Source organism: Triturus cristatus, chromosome 10 (assembly GCF_964204655.1).
Source record: "Triturus cristatus chromosome 10, aTriCri1.1, whole genome shotgun sequence".
NCBI classification, from domain to species: Eukaryota; Metazoa; Chordata; class Amphibia; order Caudata; family Salamandridae; genus Triturus; species Triturus cristatus.
Window position 1 is genome coordinate 965,570,573 of NC_140593.1, and position 22,430 is coordinate 965,593,002.

Consider the following 22,430-nt stretch of genomic DNA (forward strand, 5'->3'; position numbering starts at 1 on the left):
AATCCTCGAAAGAAACCCCCAAGTCTCCTCCTTTTTCGCTGACAAAGCCACAGCATTAGGAAATGAACTTAGTGCCGCCACATGCTCTCTACTCCTTCATGACCCGCCTCCTCCTCCGGCGCTGCCCCCACAGACTTCACCTAAAAATCAAGCACTCTGGACCGATTTCAAACTCTATGACGAAGACTCCGTCGCTAAAATCTTATCGACCCTAAATCCGAACAACCATTTCAATGACCCTCTCCCCCCAACTGCCTAGTGGCCGCCGCCCAGTCCATTATTCCTAGCTGGACTGCAATAATTAACGCCTCTCTGCAGCAGGGATCCATTCCTGACTCTCTGAAAGCCAGCCAAGTCCTCCCCATTTTTAAAAAGCCATTGCTTGATCCAGCTTCCCCCGACAACTTCAGACCTATCTCCAACATCCCTCTCTTAGAAAAAGTGTTGGAGAAATGTGTACAACAGCAACTAAGTCAATACATCAACAACTTCCACCTACTTTATGACTTCCAATCTGGATTCAGACCCGGGCACAGCACCGAAACGACCATGCTCCACATCGTTGACGATGCCGTCCATGCCCTTGACCAAGGGAAAACCTGCCTCCTAATCCTCCTAGATCTATCCTCGGCCTTCGACACAGTCAACCATGTAAAACTACTCGAACTCCTTAGTCTCAGGATGGAATTGGATGGCTCTGTTCTAGAATGGTTTAGGTCCTTCCTCCAAAACCGATCACAGAGATTCCTAATCAACGGCAATCTATTGGCTCCCTCTCTGGTCACGGTTGGAGTCCCTCAAGGATCAATCCTGTCCCCTACCCTCTTCAACCTCTACCTTGAACCTCTTGCCAAAGTTCTACACACAGCGAATATCTCCTACCATATGTTCGCTGACGACACTCAGATCTACATCAAAACCTCATCCCTCGAGGAGATTCTCTCCCTGAATGAGGCCCTGAAAGTGACTGTCCAATGGCTCGCCTCCAATCAACTCAAACTCAATGCAAAGAAAACATAATTTCACCTAATTTCCCCCCAAAAAAACAATCCTGAGAAGCAGGCATGGATTAATGCTATCACAGCCTTAGATTGCCCACCGACCATCGTGGACTCGGCCAAATCTCTGGGAATTACCCTGGACAGCAATCTGAACATGCAGGACCACATCAACGCGATAGCCAAATCAGCCAGATTCCACCTGTGCTACCTTAAGAAACTGAAACCCTTCGTCGACACTGCCGACCTAAAAATGGCAGTCCACGCACTTGTCATCTCCAGACTGGAATATGGCTGCTCTGCCCTCTCGGGTTTACCTAAGGTCTCCCTGGCACCTTTAAAAGCCTGCCTCAACACTGCCGCCAGACTTCTTACCAGCTCAAGAAAATTCGACCACATTTCACCACACCTGAAAGCTTTGAATTGGCTTCCTCTTGAGGCTAGAATACAGCTTAAACTGGCCTGCATCACACTCAAGGCCTTATACTCAAACTCCCCTGCTTATCTTGCACAGACCACAGAAACTGGTGGTATCCGGAGGAATCTGAAACCCCCGATCCGCCAGAGACCTCCTGCTTCAACCTGCATGATTCTGGAAAAAAAAAAATACAATCTGGCTTTCTCTGGGGCCGCTCCAAGAATATGGAACTCTCTCCGGCCCGCCATCAGAAGAATCCCTTCTCTGGCACGCTTCAAAAAGGAGGCCAAAACCTTCCTTATGGGTAAATTCCTCGGTTAAATGTTGCCTCCAATCAGCACAGAGACCCTGATCAACTCCTGACTAGCGCCTCCCCTCGGATTACCTAGTCACCGCTCCTAGAATCCTGGGGACTTGTTCTCGGGTAACGATAAAATGCAAATTGTACATACGTGTCTATCCTTCATATATCCTGCACCCTGCCCCTCTTTACCTTTTGTATATTACTGTGATTCAAAGCCTATTGTACTTTTCTATGATTCCTGTAAAGCGCTCTGATACCCTAACGGGTCAAGTTCGCGCCCTATAAAACACAAACATAAATAAATAAATAAATAAATAAATAAGAGTGATGAGTGACTTTTGTAGAAAAACTCTCATAGATGAGCAATTCCTTCCCTGTATTTTCAGCCAGAGATGGTGGCCCAAGGAGCCCTGCTTTGTGAGTTTAAGGCTTTGGCAGCAGTTCACAAAAGCCTCCTGCCTGCCTAAAGTTTGCTTAGTCAGGCTTCACTACAGCCTAAATTGTGAAGGAGACGTGTACACTGCAAGGTGGAAAATGGATTTACAGATTTTGGAGACTGCGCTTTCCAGTACAATGCTGTCCTAGCTCCTAAGAGCCTCGCTCCCATAAGCCAACGGGAGAACTTTGGTTTGTGCCACCTGCAGGATCAGACAGAGCAAAGAACCCTTTGTCTTCTTGTGCAGCGAGCGGAGTCTGACCGTAAGTGCTTTGAATTCCTTTTAATTTCTTCTATTTGAGCAGCAAACCTTCCATTAGAATTAAATACTACTCCAAGATATTTATACACATTGGATGGTTCCACTTTTTCACTTCCCAGGTGCCAATTGTAGTTGTTTTTTTTTTCTCTTGAACTGTTAGAGGTTTTTTTTCATATTATGGTCAACCCATTGCTATTGGAGTATTCCAAGGCTGAGTCCAGAAGATGTTGCAGCCACACTTTTGTACCACTGGCCAGAACTAAGTCATCTGCATGTTTGATAGCAAAATCCCTCCATTTTTGGTGCATGGCTGTTGGCTTTGTTTAATAAGGGAGGAGGATAGGAGAGGAACAGGTTAGAAAGAGTCAGGGTCAGCACACAGCCCTGCTTTAGTCCATCAGTTGTTGGTATAATTCTGAACGCTTGGAAGCCATCCACCAATTTAATCTTAATCCATGTGTTTGTATGCAGCATTTATAGTGCCCTTAGAATGCCGCCAGGCACATTCCAAGCCGCAAGTTTTGACCACAATTTGCTGTGGCTTACCCCGCCAAATGTGGATTTATATTCTATAAAACATAGATGGACAGGCTGTTTGAAAGACATTGTGAAGTCACTCAGCAGGGAGCGGGCCATAATGTTAGTTACTGACCCGGTTTGGTTGGTGAAACCAGTCTGATGCATTGATATTTTATGATTTTCCTCAGCCTAAGGGGCATATATACAAGCCCCTATCACCACTAGAATGTCATTTTTGTTTACGCTGTGATGGCAATACAGGCTTCGCCTTATTTACAAGGCAATGTTAAGCCACTTAACGTGGTTTAACACCGCCTTGTAAATAAGGCACCCTTACCCACTATACATAGCGTGAAAGGGGCATGCAATGGGTGTTGCCCTGGGCGTTCCGCTTCAACACACAATGATTTTGATACTGCCCCATATTTAGAAGGGTGACGTAAATATGGGGCAGCGCCAAACTTAAGACCAAGGAAAACCTGGTCTTAACTGGGCCCAACAAGGAGAAATGCTTTATTTCTCCTCATTATTTCTGTTTTTATGTGTGCTGCATTTCTAAACTGACGGAGTATGGCATTAGCCTTCTTGGCTTAATGCCACACTTTGCCACTTTAGTAGTAAATATGCCCCTAAGTCTGTAAATTCTCCAGAATGGTTCCTGCAAAGTATTTTGCTTCATTGTATATCAGTTCCACTAGGTGGTAATTATCAGGCTCTCCTTTTTCTCCCCTATCAGAATTGGCAAGATCACCGAGCCATTCCATGAGGCAGGAACTCTGCCGTTGTCAAGGACAAAATTGTTGAGTGGTTCTAACTTCTTTGCCCAGCAGGATGGTTCTTCCTTAAAGAATGCTGGTCCAGTTTGCTTTTTGATGTTTTGAGCGAAAATGTATAAATTGGGTTCTAGCTGGCATTTGGGGGCTATAAGAGCATTTATATCTCAATATCATTTGAATACTTTATTTCGGTCGATAGACCATAAAACTGTAAGTGCAATAAAATCTTAAATTGCATTACATTAACATAACCGTTGTTAAAATACATATTCAAATGACCCAGAGATGTCCTTAATTACATATAATGTTACCCGCCACAGTTAATGGACCCTCACGACAGCATATGCCTACAACACTATGGATTCAACCTAATTTGATGTGCCCTATTGAAAAGTATTTAAAACTAAGTGTCCGAATCTCCCTCAAAGATAAAAAAGAAAATTAAAATCCTAATTATGGTGTTGAACTATTGAAAATTGGCCAGTGGCCTATGACCCCTTTATAACCACCTTAACCATAAAGTGGTTACAATGTGTCCAAGTGATTCCGACTGAAAATCCTGCCCATTAGGTTTCATGACCCTGCTAGAACTGGTGGAGCTATGATCCATCTTGGTCAAAACCCACTAGGGAGGGGATAATCATTGGGCCTAGGTGAGGAATATGAGGTCTTGGAGAGTACTTATACCCTGCTGGTGACGGGTGGGATGTAAAACATGGACCAATGGCAGGCTAGTCATTAGCTGGTTTCAAATAGCACCGGTTAACCACCTCAAAGCTCCCACTAAAGTTCCTGCCCCCTCACTATGTGGCCTGGTCTAACCCAGAATTAAATGTCAATTATCTTAAATCTAAATGTTAGAGCCCAGGAGAGACTTGCACGCACACCACATAGAAAATAGGAAGCGTGAGTCTGCAAATACAATCGGCTGTTGGGTGTTATATTTCAGGAGTCTAAATTGGGGATCCCTTCTTGTAGACCGGGAGAATTTCTGCACCAGCCCAAGTTGTGGGGATTGACATAGCCTGTAATACTGCATTAAATAAAGCCCACAGATATGTACCCCAGAATGACAGTTCTGAGTGGAAGAGATTCCCCGGCATTTTATCTAGCCACAGTGTTTTTTGAGGGGCTATTTTGCTTAGGGCACTTAGGGCCACATGCATCAACGAGAAAATTGGTCGCAAACGGGCAGATTAGCAGAATCTGCCCTTTTGCGACCGGTATTTTTGCATTTGGGATGCATCATCCCAAATGCAAAAATCGCAATTTAAGGAATCTCTAAATAGCGATTCCTTAAATTGCGATTGCATTTAAGGAATCCCAAATTGAGATTCCTTAAATGCAATGCATTAAAGTTAAAATATTAGCGATTTCGCTAATAGGGGAGCAAATTACCATGAAGTTGAACTTCATGGTAATTTGCAAAAACTTTGAAAAATGCACTTTTGTGCATTTTTCAAAGTTTCATGTTGCGCACACACATGCCCTTAGAGCATGTGTGTGTGCAACATATGTGCACAGATCAATTTCAGGGGTGCAATAGGGTGCCATTTTGACACCCTTGTACCCTTGAAATTGCATGAGCAATTTGCGAGTACCTACTGGTACTCGCAATTTGCTCATGCAATCTCCAAATCATTCCTATGGGCCTGGAGGCCCATAGGAATGATTGGGACGGCATTCCTTAATTGCGACTCACAATTTGCGAGTCGCAATTAAGGAATTTGTAGGAATCGCTATTTTTATAGCGATTCCTACATGCATAGGCTTTTGCAATTCCTTAATTGCGATTCCTTAAAAATCTGCTGTGGGCTTTTTATTGGGCTTAAGTTGGTTCCTTTGGCCTCAGGGGTGGTATATAAGGTCCAGAATGAACTTTTCAGGTTTCTGCCGCAATATTGGGCTCGTGGGCCTGTTTACCTTCACTGCAGCATGTAGTCCCATTTGTCCAGCTCCCATGTTTTATTTGCTAGAGCAATGGCTTCCCTATATAGAGCCCGCTTTGATTTAATTTGTAGCCTATCTTTGGATTTAATAGCTTCTAGCAACACTGATTTTTCCTCTCGACATTTACCATCAAAGCAGGATTGCTGGGACTTTCTATTTCCACTGGGACCTCCTGTTGAGAAAAATAGATTGGCCAATATGGAAGACAATGCTTTGTGAATCTCTGCAACCCCTGGTATGGAGGTAATTACACCTTCTTCTGATACAAGCTTATTCACATCCTGTAGGGACAAGCCTCATTTAGGGAAGCCATCCGGCTAGGGGATTGTTGCATTGCCGACCACCGTATTCTTCTTCTGTTATTAGTAAGTGTTAGCCTTTCATCTAGGGATGTTTTTATAACAGAACTAATTCGAGAAACCTGTAGCTCCAGCTCCAGGATCAATGCGTTATTATCGCTGTTGTGCTGAGGCAGGGCAGCAAAATCAACGACCCTATACCACATCCTGGCTTCTACCAGGATGTAATCTATTGTAGATGAGTGGCAAACTTTGTTAAAAGTGTACTTCCTGAGGCAGTCTGTTTTGTGCACCTGTTTCACGCCCTTAATGAGTTGTTTAGAGGGAATGCTTTATCTCAATACAGTATTCATTAACTTTGTTGGTGTGGTTGTTCTTGGGCCTGTTGCGCTGTTTACCCATGTGTGTTGCTCCTCATCCTGATTTGGCCATTCTTATCCTTTGTCCCAAACAGCAATGCGTACCTAGGACGCAAACTATGGCTCTTGCTTCGTTGTTCTATAGGTGACTGTGAGGCTCTCTTTGAGTGGGCTCTGTCTATTGAATTGAAATGTGTAGCTAGGAAGCAGGCACAGGTGTCTTCAGAGATGTTTGAGCTTGCCACCCTGTGAAAAGGGTTGTTGATGATGTTCACTGTCCGTCAAAATCTGGCTGAGTTATTTCTCTTTATATTGTGCAGCCATTTTGCCCAGAAAGCATTTCTCCTAGGTCAAAAGACCTTCTCAATGCCCTTCAAAGTTGGTTAACTCGCCTTGTTATCCACCTGATGAAGTGATTCTTCCTCAGGGTGCTGAAAGAGGGAACTTTATGTCCAGGGCCTTTTCTACAAGCAGCTACTGCTGTTTCAGAGAGATCAGCAAATTCAGTTGTTAATTGTTCCCAGTTCATCAGGAGATCCTGCAATGCCTGTGTCGTGTCAAGTATTTCCTTGCCTCCTTGGATAAGGTGTGGCAGAGAAGCACGTGTATATTTAATTCTCTTGTTGATTGTGTAAGATGTTGCCTACTGTTCAACTGGGGGCTTGTGTTCTCCTAGGGAGATCAATGGAACTATCTCCTGTGGACGGTGATTGCTGTCATTGTTTTCGCCGAGGACAAAGGAGATTATTTGTTGCATTAGGGGTAAGCACAGAAAAGTACAGTCTATCAGGGATGCTCCTGCTTTAGAATGAATTTACATCCCTGGGGGTTTGTCACCAGCAAAGCTACCATTCAGGACACAAAGCCTGAGATGCTCCAGATTCCCTAATAACAGCTGGCCTTTCTCGTCGTTTTTATGCCGTGTCAAACCCTCTTAGTGCTTTATGCCCCAATGCCGCTCTTGAGCTATCAGAATTTCATTTGGTTGCGCAGCTTCCATCAGACACATTTTAAAATCGCTCGAGACTATGGGAAGGATGTTTCCTTGCTCACATTTTAATCTCGAAAGCTTTTACATCAGGGTTACTGAGTGCTCCAATCTTGCTTTATTACTGGCCTGGATGTAAACATTCACTGATACAATGGTGACAGGGAGACCAGCAGATATTTTCAGGGCGGGTTATACAAATTGCAGTCCCTCCTGTTTGCCCTCGAGTTATTTTCCCTCAATTGTGGTAGTTGCTGATAAGTAGGTTGTGAGACCACCTTTTTGGTGCCCGTGCTTTAGGACTTCAGTTGCCAGGATGGTAAACTTTGTTAAACCATCCAGGGGCACAGTTTTCAATGCCCAGGTCTCCTTCAAGAACACCTCATGGCAGGAATGTAAATACTGCATGGTCTGTGGATCATCCAATTTGCTGGCGAGGCTGCTAATATTCCAAGAACATATTTGTAGTGAGTTGTTATCCTGTAAAGTTTTATCTTCTCCTTGTCATTGCAGCTTTCTGGTTGTGTTGAGTGCTCCTGCTAGCCAGCCCGATTCCGGTTCGATGCTCTTGTGTTGGTGGGTTTCGGGGTTTTCTCTCTGGCCAAGTTTGTGATCTGTACTAGAGATATACTTGGGGCATTCCTCATTGTTAGATCGCTTGAGTAGGTGAGGATGCCCGGTAGTCAGAGGGACAGATATTGAAATGCCCCAATTCTTAAAGATTTCTACCTGCTTTAGCACCCTCTGTGCCATGTTCTTCATAGTCCCAAGTGACTCTGGTGTGTTTACTAAGGTTCCCTAGGAGTTTAGGAACTCAATTGAGCAAATGTCCTTTGACAAAACATTCCCCTGAGATGGAGTCAAGTGAGTGAGCCTCAAAACATTACCTCTGTTTAAAATATCAAAGGGGCTTTTCAAGATGTATTCTGGACAGAAAAGCATTCTTGTCCCTCGCTATTAGTCATAGTCTGTGCCTCATGAAATTTAGTAGCCGGAGGCGTTGTTGGGCGAATGCTTCCAGGCCGATTAATTTGCCAGTTTATTGTTTGGGCTGGATTTTTCTTCTCACCAGTAGTCAGTAGGTGGACAGCAGCTCCTGTGTACACTCTGAATCTGCTCACCCTAAATGTCTATTTAGCACCGTGCCATCTATTGCGAGCTAGAAAGTGACAAGGTGTTTTGCCATTTTCGCAGCAAAGTCTTACAGCATAAGATTAGCTAGTGCCATCCTTGCTGAACTCAGGAAATCTAAAAGCACTTGGTGGAGGAGAGAAACGGTGAGGCCGGGGAGAGAAAATGAGGGAGGAGCCCTATGAATACAATAAGCAGCATCAAAACTATTGTATCACACTGGCTGGCACAACATAGTGCATACTGAGTTGCCAGCCTTAGACAAATAGATTACTAGAAAGAAAGATAGAGGAAGACTGTTAGACTTGCCCTTTTTTGGCGTGTTTCCTCAAGTTAGTTCTTTCTGACCTCCCGGTTTTGACTCTGTTTGTGCTGGATTAGTGTTTCTGCACACTTTTTCTCACTGCTGATCAGTGGTAATGTGCAAGTGCTCCTGTGGTACAATGTGTTATGGATTGGTGTTTCCATGACTGGCCTTTTTGATTTCCATGTCAGTCCCTAGTAAAGTGCACTGCAGGTGCCAGGGCCTGTAAATCAAATGCTGTTGGTGAGCTGCAGCACTGGATTGTGCCACCCACCCAAACAGCCCGTAAATGTGACACCCCTAAGGTAGGCCCATGGTACCCCTGTGGGCAGGGTGCAGTGTATGTGAAAGGTAGGACATGCCCTGGTGTGTGTGGCATGTCCTGATAGTGAATTACTGCCAATTTCGTTTTTCACTATTGCAAGGCTATCTGTTACCCATAGGACAGAATGGGAAGTTTGTTTATAATATCTTTTATAAACATAACTGGCCCTGGGAACTAGGTAGGAAAGTAATGTTTAGTATGCCTGATCTCAGAATCTAAAGATGCATCTTTTAGTGAAGGTGATTTTTATATTCTGTGTTTGAAAATACCACTTTTAGAAAGTAGGTATTTTCTTGCTCAGTCATTCTGTGGGCCTCTGCTGGAATGTGGATTGCCTGTCTGGGTTTTGGATGACAGAAGGCTGGGGAGCAGGAGGGGCTACAGATAGTCTAGGTGGGTCAGGAAAGGGTTGAATAGACCTGGGCTGCAATTGGGGAAGGGGGAGGAGATTTCCTCGCACCTCAAAGGGCATGGTCTGCCTCTGACACTGCCGGCTCCAACTCCTGCCAGGAAGTCACACCAGAGAAGGCAGAACTGGTTCTGGCTGGACACAGACACTCTCTGCCTAAGAGAGCAAAGGATTTTGGGATATAAATATTGGGGCCCAGACCCCTGAACTTTAGAACTCTTTTGACCAAGAAGACTGCCAAGAAGAAGAGCCGGAGAAGCCGTGAGAAGGACCTATCACTTTGTTGCGTGATTTTCTGTATTGGCCTACAGTGGCTGCTTCTGTCTTGGGCAGTAGAAGGACTGGACTGTACTTTCTGCAATCTACTTTGTGAGTTTCTCCAAGGGCTTGAGGTAGAGCTTGCCCCCTGTTCACGAAGTCTCAGGAACAGCAAAGACTTCCAGCACTTCTGCCCTCAGCACTGGGGACTGTGTGTTTTGTGCTGCAACAGAAGAAAAGCAACTCAACAACATCTACGACGCCACTGCCGACTCCGTGTCCTGAAGGCACCGCAGAGGGCACCGCTGTAACGCCGCACCGCGACCCTGGTCTCACCGACGACACCTGCTGATGCCGCCACCGAGTCACTGTTTGCACCGCGACCTGTGGGCACTGCACTCCGCACAGCTTTGCTTCATGACGACGCCTGGGTATCCCCAACGACGACGCCCCACGCTGAAATCTACGGCGCTGCTTGCACTGCGGTTCGAGGGCATCGCTTGTAAAGTTACGAGACGCACCGCCCTTATCCCGCACTGCAGCCTTGGCCTACCGACGCCGGCGCCATCGACTCCAGTTTGTTAGCTGACAACAGCGCTTCAGCAACGCCAACGCTGCTGCTTGCACTGCGACCTGTCAGCACCGCAACGAGCACCGCATACACTCCGCACCGCGACCCTGGTCTTACCGACGACGCCATCTGATGCCGCCACTGAGCGGCTGCTCGCACCGCGACCTGAGGGCACCGCAACGCTGTACTTCGCCCCATAGCACTCGACGCCTGCCTACGCCAGCACTCCTGACTTCATCAAGAGGAGTACGATCTGCAACACGTGTGACTTCAAGGGCCCCGCCGACTCCTGCACCGACCTCCAGAACCGACGCCTGCAGACGCCGTGATTTCAGAAGCTCAACGAGAGGTCGCCAACGCCCTGCATTTCTAAAAGGTACTGTTTGCGGGTTTTCCTGACACTGCAGCTGGCCCGCAACGCTGCAGTCAGCCAGAACTGTTTGGATTTAGTTGTTCACTACGCCACAATAGCCCCGGACGGAGCTATCGACATCAAGGAACTGTTTTTCAAGCACATTTTGATAACTGAAGATTTCTAAGTACTGTATTGTGGATTTTTATCGTTTTTGGTCTTGTCTTAAGTTTATAAAAATATTGGATATTTTTCTAAACTGGTGTGGTGTCTTTTTGTAGTGCTTACACTGTATTACTTTTGGTTATGTGCAAATGCTTTACACACTGCCTCTAATATAAGCCTGACTGCTCATGCCAAGCTACCAAGGGGGTGAGCAGGGGTTATTTTAGGAGTGTAACTCCCTTATCCTGACTAGAGTGGTGGTTTCTGCCCGACTTTGGCACATGCCCTAGCCGACCAAAAATCCCATTTCTAACAACAGTTGTCAGCGGTGAGGATAGGACTTGCGCTTCCACTTGACTTACAGTGATTGGTGTGCACTAGTACCATATGACAGACAATTACGTACCACATACTTTTGTTTTTGGCCTATTTTTGACCTTGCCAGCTTGAACTTGCTCCTTCATCATGCCTGAATCAAGAGCATCATCTGTTGCATCCATGGAAATTGCCTTTGAGGGGGATAGGTTGGAATCCTACAACGTGAAGGAGTTGAAAGCGATTTGTAAAAACCTAAAAGTCCACGTTAAAGGCCTCACTAGGAAGGAGGAGCAACAAAAGTCACTGAGGGCCTTGGTAGCAGCCAGACATGCCAGCGAGCCATCTGGTATTCTCAGTGAAGAGGCAGAGGAGCCTACTCCTAGGGTGGATGTGCTTTTGGCAGGGGGGGATCCCTACAGGCCAGGTAGCAGTGCTTTGTCCCCAGAGGAGCTGGAGGACAGACGGGAAGCTAGGAGGCACGAGATAGAGCTTGAGAGGCTCAAGATGGAGTCACAGAGGATGGTATTAGACTATGAGCGTGGGCTCAAGGAGCTGGAATTGAAAAGTAAATCCAGCACGGATGGTGGCCAATGTTCCCTCTAATTTCTTTCCTCTGTGTGCGGCAGTGGAGGGTCTCTGTGCGCTGCAACCATGGCTATGTGCGCCAGGAACCACACCGCGCGTGTGTGCGCGGCGCCAAATGTCACTCAGAACGTTTTCTTCAATAAGTGAAAAGAAAAACAAACTCTAATTACTAATGATTTTAGTATTTTATATTGGAAGAGTTTGCCAAAAACGGGAACATCTAATGGGAAGGGGAACGTATTTTAGCGCTGTCTGTATCTCTTAAATGCACACGGAATTCAAAAAAGATTTCACACTGAAACCATTGATATATACCATAGCGACTCTTAAATAGGGGGCTCGTGATTTCAAACGTATCATAAAAGTCCATTTGTGACTTGAAATGAATGTAAAATTACTTTTATACATTGCACAAAGGGTGTGTGCAGTCACAGGCCAGGGATGTGGAATTCCTATAGCCCGACACCCAGGACATATTGTTTGGGGTCAAGGGCATCAAGTTTTCGTGTGTATTTTGTCCTTGGGACAAGTAGGCCCAACCCCCTACAGCACAAACCCGTTGGCTGCCAGTTTACAGTACCACATTATGGATTAGGAAAGGCCATTGTCTACAGTTAAGGTAATATGTGTGTCCATGTGTTAATGCTGTTCAAACTTGTATTTATGGTTCATTAATGAAAAGCATTCATTATTAGGGTGAGCATTAAAAGTAAATGCCGTAAGCTCGGCCTTCACTACTGATGGGGGCTCCAGTATAAATGTGTACACACGTTTTCAAAGTTTAGTAATATGAGGCTATGTATAATGCTCCCAGAACGCTCTCTGTTTATATGCAAATATTTGCAGAAACTTGAAAGCAAGAGTGATGGTTCTTTGCTTTCAAAATAAAATGTTCACAAAAAATGCAAGTAGGAAAAAAACCATTTTGCAAAACTACTGTAAGATTTTAGGTGCCATATCTTTGCAGCATCATTTAGTAACATGTTGATGTACGCTTGTATTTCCCAAAAATATTCCTAATGGAAAATCAGTGTGACCAGTTGAAATATGATTATGGGGAAAAAAATAAACAAGCATTGGCAAAGCCAGTAGGTCTGAAATGTGTGGTCAGCCTTTTGGTTTTGTCAATGCGTGACTTGTTTAGGCATGTTTTTTGTAAAACCTTATTGTGTGGGAGCTGCTGGGCCCTCACCATTATAACAAGCATTGGCAAACGCAAAAATAGATTTTGGTCTCCAAAAAAAAGCACACATTGACACAAAGGTCATGGTTTACGCAAGGCCTAATTAAAGGCCCAATTAAAAGTTTCAAAAGTGCATCCATGGTATATATCCTTGCAATAAGTGCATATATACAGTTTCCGTGAATTCACTAGAATTTACAGAAGTAGGCCAAGAAATAGTAGGGGCAAAATGGTCATGCTAATTGTTATGAAAATCAATGTGATTTTGAAGTTGGAGTGAAACTGCTTTTTCAAGAACTTTAAAGTGGGCTGGTGATGTGGGAAGACTTTGTAAAGTTGGAGGGAAGAATCATGGGTGTCTTTAGCATTGGAAGTATCTGGATAATTTTATAGGAGGGGGAAACATCTGTAGGTAACATTCCTAATGGAGTTCTTTGCTTGTCCAAAAAACATACGTTTATTACGGGACCTTTCATGTAGACTGCTGTATGGGCGATCGGATGGCAAAAAGAGTGTTCAGTATTTGTGGGGATTTAAACTACAGCTCTAGGAAAGGAGAGAACGGAAACCCATGATGTGGAACATCAGGAACGGATCACTGCTAATGTTGAGGGTACTTGTTTAGGTTCAGGTGGGGTGGGACAGTCACATGGTTCAAAACCCAAGAGACTTTCTTTTAAAACGTTTGACAACAGGCAAATTTAAGAGGATTTTTTAAAATATGTATTTTTTATTTCATAAATCAAAAAAATAAATGAAGACAGACAGTGTGGCATACACGTATAGGGTTAATGAGTTCTGTAACTGACAATAAAGCTAGAATAACCACAGGGGGGAAAGAGTATGCTAAAGTGACACCAAACTCCAGGGCACCACACCTTTTTATTCATAGGTAGTCTAATGGAGCCCTTTCTGTGCTTTTATCTATATGTACACGTGTAGGTCAGAATACAGTTGCATATCTTTGCTTAACAGGAGCATGCCTCGCAACCTGCCTAAGTTGTGACGATGACCAAATGCTTAGCTGATAGCCATTCGCTGTAATTTCTAAAGCTGAACTCGTCCTAGGTTTTGTGCTTAAACAATAAAGTATTGTGGGATTTTTGTTTACCCATAGTAAACTCGTAGCATCTCCCATTTCGCAGCGGTACATTTGTGACTGAAATGCTGCCCAGCTAAACTCTGCGTTGAAATGAATTGCAGTATATGGACTTTTAGAATAGAAATTCCAGTCCGGTTGTGGGTCTCCAAATCGTTGTCAAACGAGTGCTATACTTTCCTGATAGTTTTAAGTCTCAGACGCTCACATCTATCCTGCCCAAGTCAAAGTAGTGAAGGTTTCAGTTGAGATGTGGGAATGGGGTGACAAATCCTCGTTTTTGCTCGTTATCCGAACAGCGATTTAATTTTTATTTGTACGCTGCACACCTCTAGTGATTGTTAGAGAGCTGTAGTAGTAATGCTTTCAAAAGTACAAACCAGATAATTTAAAGCTTGTCTATTCCAAATAAAAAACACCTTTATCCCGTGCTTTAAAAAGGTGTTCCATTAGGGGCTGTAGGCTACGTTCCCCACACCGCGCTTTACTAGCAAAAGAGTAGAGCCAGTTTACAAACACAGCGTGTACTTTGGTACACGCTGTGATTTTAAACCGACTCTACTGTTTTGTTGCTAAAGCGCGGGGACGATTGTGGCCTTTTGTTTAAGTATTGATGGTAATCAGAGCCCCTTCACGGGCTGTGATTACCATCAATACATAAACAAAAGGCCACAATCAGTCCCGCGCTCTGCAGCCACACGCCCCGAGCCCCCCCAAGCCACCACAAGCCCGCCACAAGCCCCCAAGCCCCCTTACCTGCACTCTCCACGACTCCTCGCCGGCACCACTGGAACAAGTGCCTGGTTTTCGCGCCGCTCGCTTCCTAAGGCGGCGGCGCGGCCGGCGCCTCTCCGCCGGGACGTCCTAAAATCGTTATACGCGCTCCAAATCCGGGAGTGCGCGGTGACGTCGGCGAAGGTGCGCGCGCGCCTTAAAGGGAACGTAGATGGTGGCAGCAACTCTTCAGTGCAGGCCGATAGGATTGTGCACATTCCCAAGAATGTAGGTAAAGAGTACCAGAAGGGGATGACAAGGTGGTTTCAAGGGTACGAAGTGGGTATTCATATGAATGGGGTCCCTGAAAGGAGCTGGGGGACAGGGTTGTGGCCTCTCTTTCCGTAAGAAGCTAGGGATACCCTGATAGCTTTGGGTAAGGGGCAGAACCTCACCTATGCTGACATGAAGGACGCCCTCCTCACCAGGTATGGACTCATTCCTGAGAAGTACAGGGATCAGTTTAGGTCCAGTAAAAGGTCTGATGCCAACACTTGGTTGGAATGTGCAGATTCGTTCTGTAGATCATTGGATGGGTGGGTGAGGGGCAGTAATGTGACAGATTATCAGGGGCTCTACAATTTGATTGCATTGGAGCACTTGTCTAGTCTATGTTTTGCAGATCTGCGCCAGCACCTAGTCGATAGTAAGCTGACTGACCCCAGGAAGCTTACTATGGAGGCGGACTGCTAGGTGAGTCCCTGGGTCCAGAAGAAGGCGTATGGGGGAGGCTCAGCCAAAGGTGGGCAGGGTCTCCAGCAGAAAAGTAGGGGGGGCAAGAATAAAGCACAGGAGTTCTCTAAAGGGCCCTGTTGGACCTGGGGTTTCCAGGCCCTATGGGGCGGTAACGTGACACGAGCGGTCGGGCCACCAAAGGTCTGTGTGTAAAGCAACCATACAACACGCACCTCACATGCGACGAGGAACACACACAATAAGTGACGCCACACTGTAGGAATTATGTAAATACTCAAGTTTATCCAAGTAGGTCACGTTAAATGCAGTTCATGAGGTAGCAGTACATTTCATATGCGAATAATACAATAGCTAGCGATGTACATATCGGTCATGAGCTATACAGGCTGTTTCTACCACATATGCAATTTTTGAAATGACAGTACTGCCTGGGGCACAACTACCACTCACGTAGCTGCACACGCGCGTGGGGCGCGTTCCCCGGTGACGACCTCAGAACGGGGCACCTAGCATGGAGAGCTACTCGTGATCTCTGGCACATAGCACTGTATTATGGAATATAAATAACAGAGCGCTACTCGTAATCAATAGCGTTTAACACATCAATATGGCACAGGAATAACAGCGCGCTACTCGGACTTGATAGCACGTAACACTTCAACCTGGCTCATGAATAACAGCGCGCTACTCGGACTTGATAGCACGTAACACTTTGACCTGGCTCATGAATAACAGCGCGCTACTCGGACTTGATAGCACGTAACACTTTAAGGCAGGGCATGTAAACACAAAGCGCCACTCATAATTGATGACTCTCAGTACCTTGGAACGGAGCATATAGCATAAAGCGCCACTCGTAATCAATGACACTCAGTACTTTGAAACGGAGCATATAGCATAAAGCGCCACTCGTAATCAATGACACTCAGTACTTTGAAACGGAGCACATAGCATCAAGCGCCACTCGTAATCAACGACACTCAGTACTTTAAAACGGAGCTTCCAGCGGGGAGCTCCGGTGCAGTTCGTTGGGCACCACGCTTCAGTATCGCTCGAGGGGGCACACGGGAAGGATCCCTCGGCGGGGTCTCTTCCGTCGTGAAGACAGGGGGGGGGGGGAATCCCACGGAGAGGAATCCAGGCTAAGGGTGCGGTGTGGCTCCCAACCCGCAGGGGGCGCACCGGGGGCGATTTCAGCCTCCGGCTTACCTCGATCACGGCGTCAGCAGGCGTCCGCTCTAACGATGATGGGGGAACTCGGCCCCGGCCTTGCACACCTCCTCACGCTGCTGCGACGGCAGCGACTGGGCCCCGGGCTTCTCCGCGGGCCTCGTGACACGGCAGGGCACTTCTCCAGGCCTCCAGGCCTCCAGGCCACAGCGGTGAGCGCGCTGGCGTCGCCGTCACAGGGGGGGGGGCTCAAATTAAGGATGGGGTTCTGTGCTCAGCGGAGCACGCTGCCGGGGGTCCCAGACCAGGGCAGGAAGCGCAGGGGTCACAGCGCTAATACCTGGTCAATCCCCGGTGGTTCTCCAGTCAGCTTTGCATCAGGGTTCAGGGGTCAGTCTGGTCACGCAGTCTCAGTGCTTGGTGAATAGGTTTCAGAGTTCAATCTGGACACGCAGTCTCAGTGCTTGGTGAATAGGTTTCAGAGTTCAATCTGGACACTCAGTCTCAGTGCTTGGTGAATAGGTTTCAGCTGTTAGATGAAGTCTTATTGGCGCAGATGTATCTGGCGCCCTTAAGGGGTTCTGTTACAGGGGGTTAGGAATGGAGAGGGCGACTAGATCCTTCCTAGTCAGGCTGGCAGAGAGTCTCTGGGTCCTCCTACTGCTGGGCAAGATCAGTGGGTTTCACAGGGTCCCTCACTCACTTAAGAGGCAGCACCTAAATCCTGTCACTCTCAGAGGCATAAGTCCCTGGCTGGGCCCTACCGCCTACACTCCTGGTGGATTCTTCCAGCTCTGCTTCACCCCAATGGCCAACTCACCACAAAAGTTTCCCTCCCTCTCTTAAGTAGCCCTAGGTCAGGTGACCTCTAGCCAAGGCGGCAAAAGAAAAACCACACCTCCCTTCTAGAAGGTTCCAGCACATTCCAGGAGCTTCCCCACTCTACCTATGGGACAAAAAGGTGGGCTGGAGTCGCAACATTGTTGTGGGGTTCCAGCCAGATCCTGGCAGCTAGGGTGCTACTATGAAAGACCACTCTGCAGTAGCAGGGGCCTGTGGCAGCCATCTTGGGAGAAGGGAGCACCTGCACCTTAACACTGATTGGCAATGAAAAGGCGCCCGGAGACCTAGTCCAACATAAAAATGAGGGTGGAAAAAATGAGGCACGATACAAAAATGGAAGGGGAGACCACCCTAGGGCTGACAGGTCCAACATGCGTCCCCCCCAGCCGAAAGAGGGGAGAGCTACCCAACCTCTAGGGAGTTCTCATCACTAAGGCGGAAAAACCTGGAGAGACCGTCAGCATTGGCGTGGTCAACTCCGGGCCGGTGTTCCACCCGAAAGTCCATCCCCTGTAAGGAAATGGACCACCTCAACAACTTGGGGTTTTCGCCTCTCATCTGCATGAGCCAGCGAAGGGGCCGGTGGTCGGTCTGAATAAGGAAGTGAGTGCCAAAGAGGTATGGCCTCAACTTCTTCAGTGCCCAGACCACCGCGAAGGCTTCTCTCTCAATGGTGCTCCATCGCCGTTCCCGAGGGAGGAGTCTTCTGGATATGAAGGCCACAGGTTGAACTTGGCCCTCGGTATTGAGTTGTGAGAGCACCGCACCTATGCTGTGCTCTGAGGCGTCTGTCTGTACAATAAATTCCTTGCTGAAATCTGGTGTTGCTAGTACTGGAGCGGTACACATGGCCTGTTTCAGCGTGTCAAAGGCTTCTTGGCATGCAGCTGTCCATATGACCTTGCGAGGTTGCTTCTTTGAGGTCAATTCCGTCAAGGGGGCTACGATGGTACCATAGGACCCCCATTCGTCAATGGGGCTTCCTTCCCTTGGACATTGGTCGCACCCTCAGTGTATTGGAAGAGTTGGTTTACAGCCCTCACCTACAGATGAGTTGCTGTCTCCTCCTCGGAGGGCTACCGAGGCTGGGGCGGCGTTTCTTCGAGTAGTCTCCTTAGCCACTCGTGTTCTAAACATGCAGCCCCCTTCATTCCCCTTGCCTGTGGACCCTCTGCTTGATGTCCTTCACCATGGGTCAGGGAATGCGGAGCCCCTTCTGCCCTTTGAAGCGTCTCTTTATGACGCCCTTTTGGGCACCTGGGCTCGACCAGCTTTCGGTGATCCGGTGGCTCGTTCTGTTGTGGTTCTGTTGGCTGCTGGCCAGCCCTTTTTTACTGTGTGTTTTTCCTTTGTTTTTTTTAGACCATGCGGGGCCTGTGATTGGGCCATCTACATTTCCCCTCTGGCTGCTTGATTGGCTTCGTGCGGGGTTTTTGCTGTACTGGCAGGGTTGCTGCCCTGTTCTTTATTCTTTCCCTGCCTTTAGGTACTGCAGTGCCGGGCACTGCTCTTTATGGTGGTGTTCCTCACCATTCCTTTTTCTGCTCTTTTGCACAGTGTTCCTATACTCTGACAGTTTTGTCTGTTGGCTCCGCGTTGTGGCGCGGAAAAGTTCTCTGAAGAAAACTGACATAGGCGCGCCGGGGTGGGACTTATGTGACCTCGCTGACGTCACGTGCAAGGACGACGCCTGGGCGGAGTCGCGTGATGCGGTCCCCCCAGCGCGCAGGGATGCTGGGCAAAAAGTTTTCCGGATCCAGTCTCACGCCTAGGGATAATTCTACGTGAAGGAATCTGCGGCTAGAATCGTCTCTACCAGATACATCGTTACCGAAGGTAAGTAACTCGTACTTTACATCCAAAGCTGAATACGCTTTACAAAAAAATGAAAGGGAGACATTATGAATAGGGCTCCCGGTTTTCCGTTTAAATGGATTTTTACATATAAATACAGCTCTATGCTGACTCTGTCCCAACCCTACCGGCCTGTTGGATCTGTGCCTCCCCTCAGATCGCTGCACTCGAGGCTCTGTCTTAAAAAAACATAAATTAAAGAAGTCACCGCACAGCTGCACATAATGTTCAGATAATGTGTGGGCTTCTCTTTAAAGAGCTTTGGGTGCAGAATTTAATACATGCAAAAGCCATTCCTGCCTTTGATCTCATCCGGAAGCAGGCACCACGTGTCTGCCTGGGCTTTGAAAATACTAAATTAATTCACTGTTTATGGGGGCATCTGTGAAACCGGAAGGGCTGCTAATTAATGCAAAAATGTCTCGATAGTTCAGCGCTCGTTGCTGAAACATGCATGTGAAAAGCAAGTCACATGGTTGAATCCCTGGAGGCAAGGAGGGAAATAGTAGCACGTGTTATCTGCAGTGCTTAGAAACGGCAGAAGTGAGTTACAAAGTATACATAAAAAACAAGTTGTCATAATGAATACTGGGCTAGCCTCTTAATATAGACAACCAATAGCTTTTCAGGGATGCCAGAGGCCCTGTGGACCCTCACCCCCCCCCCCAACACGTTTGGGTTGTAAAAGACAGCCATGATTATGGAAGAGAGGCTGCATCGCATCCCTGGGCCCTGTTGCCACTGCACCTGTTGCACTACTGATGGATACGCCCCTCAGAGCTCTTTGTCTCCAGTTCTGAACTTTCAGTGTAGAAGTGGCCAGATGTTAGCATGTTATTTTAATTTGTTTACAAGGCACCAGTTCACCTGGCTGTGACTTGGCACTAGTGAGACGTCAGAGCACAGAGCCTACTCACAAAGACATTTTGGAGTACTTAAAGTGGTTATCTTGTGGGACTCTTTTACGTGCTCATAAATGCCTCTGTGCATTGGGCCCGAGAACATCTAAATTGGGATTAAATGGGAATATTCATTCACAATTAGCATAAATAGAAAAACCTTCACCCTCTTTGCAGTTTTAACAATAGGGAGTGGACGGTTTGGAGCCAGTGGGCCAATACACAAAGGCACCACTACCACTGGGAGCACAGCACCGTGGCCAGCGCTCTCGATGAAACTTTTGACGATGCCCCCTAGGCGGAATCCAGAACCTTCTTTGCGCACTACGGTGCCCGAGCAACCTTGGCCAATGACCGGTGGAGCTGTCCTTTGCAGCTGTAGATGAGTTTGGCTCCGGTTCACCACTCGGCCGTCACCTACCCAGCCGAACATCGGACACAGTTTTCCTCGCCTCCCCATTGTGTTTCTTTCCCCTCCCCCGCCTCCTCCCTCCATGATTCTTTGTCTGCCTCTCCTGTTCCAGCCTGACTTTCCTGTTTCCCCTAACTACTTTCCCCCTTGCTTTTTTTTTTCTAATGTTTATTCTATGCTTTTGTAACTCATGTATCTACATTATACACAATATACTGTTTCCCTTTCTATGTTATGCGACACTGCAGCAACTGATGTAACTTTGTAACTATGTTCTGAAACAATGTACTTCCTCATGTAAAGCGCTCTGATACCTCTGGGTCTAGCCAGCGCTATATAAAACTTTTCAAATAAATAAATAAATAAATATCCCTTGACGAACCGGCGGTAATACCCAGTGAGGCCAAGGAAAGCTCGGACCTCTGTTTGGGTCTTGGGGGGCTCCCAAGCCAAGATGGTCTCTATTTTGGCCTGGAGGGGTTGCAACTTACCTCCGCCCACCAGGTGTCCCAGGTACACGACAGATCCCTGTCCAATCTGGCACTTGCTGGCTTTAATGGTTAAGCCAGAGCGTTGCAGCGCCTGCAATACCTCCTGGAGGTGTTGCAGATGGTCCTCCCAGGTGCCACTGAAGACAGCTATGTCATCCAGGTAGGCCGCTGAGAAGGACTCCAGGCCAGATAGTACCTGATTCACTAACCGCTGGAATGTGGCCGGAGCATTCTTGAGCCCAAAGGGCATCACTCGAAACTGGTAGTGGCCCTCGGGGGTGGAGAACGCTGTCTTCTCCCTTGCTCCATCGGCCATGGCAATCTGCCAATATCCGGATGTCAGGTCAATGGTGCTGAGGTACCGGGCTGCTCCCAGCCGGTCCACCAGCTCGTCTGCACGTGGGATGGGGTGAGCATCTGTCTTCGTGACAGAGTTCAACCCCCGGTAGTCCACACAGAACCGAAGCTCCGGTGTCATATCCGGTGGGGCCGCTTTCGGCACCAACACCACTGGACTAGCCCACGGGCTGCTGGAAGGTTCTATCACCCCCAGCTCCAGCATCTTTGCCACCTCACGCTGGATGCTATCCTTCACTCGGTCAGAGAGCCGGTAAGACTTGTTCTTCACCGGGGGGCTGTCCCCTGTGTCCACATCATGGGTACACAAATGAGTGATTCCAGGCGTGAGGGAGAACAACGAGGCGAACTGTCCCAGGACATGGCGACAGTCCCTCTGTTGCTTTGGGGTCAAGGATGGGGAGAGGACTACACCTTCCACCGAACCATCCTTCTCTTGCACCGCTAGAAGGTCAGGAAGAGCTTCACTCTCTTCCTCTTCGCTCCCATCCGTCACCATAAGGAGAGCAAGCTCTGATCGCTCATGGTGCGGCTTCAGGCGGTTGACGTGGAGCACCCTGAGGGGCTGACAGGGGGTTTTCATATCCACAACGTACGTGGTCTGGCCTCGCCGCTCCACAATGTCGAACGGGCCAGTCCACCGGTCCTGGAGGGCACAAAGCTCCCCAGGTTCCATAACCCACACCTTCTGTCCCACGTCTAACTCGACCGTCCGAGCGTTGCGGTCATACCACTCCTTCATCACGGTCTGGCTAGCCTCCAGGTTCTCTGTGGCTGCCTTCCACAGCTTGGCCATCTGGCTACGGAACGCCAGCATGTAGCTGACAATGTCACGGGGAAGCTTCTGTGAAGTCTTCTCCCACCCCTCTTTCACTAAACTGAGGGGCCCCCGAACGGGATGGCCATAGAGCAATTCAAACGGGCT

General features: G+C 47.5%; 1 protein-coding gene across 2 annotated transcripts in view; it reads right to left on the reverse strand.

Moving 5' to 3' along the window:
* LOC146796336 (solute carrier family 22 member 13-like) overlaps positions 1 to 22,430 on the reverse strand; it is a 492,717-nt gene that overhangs the window by 111,287 nt on the left and 359,000 nt on the right. The window lies entirely within an intron of this gene.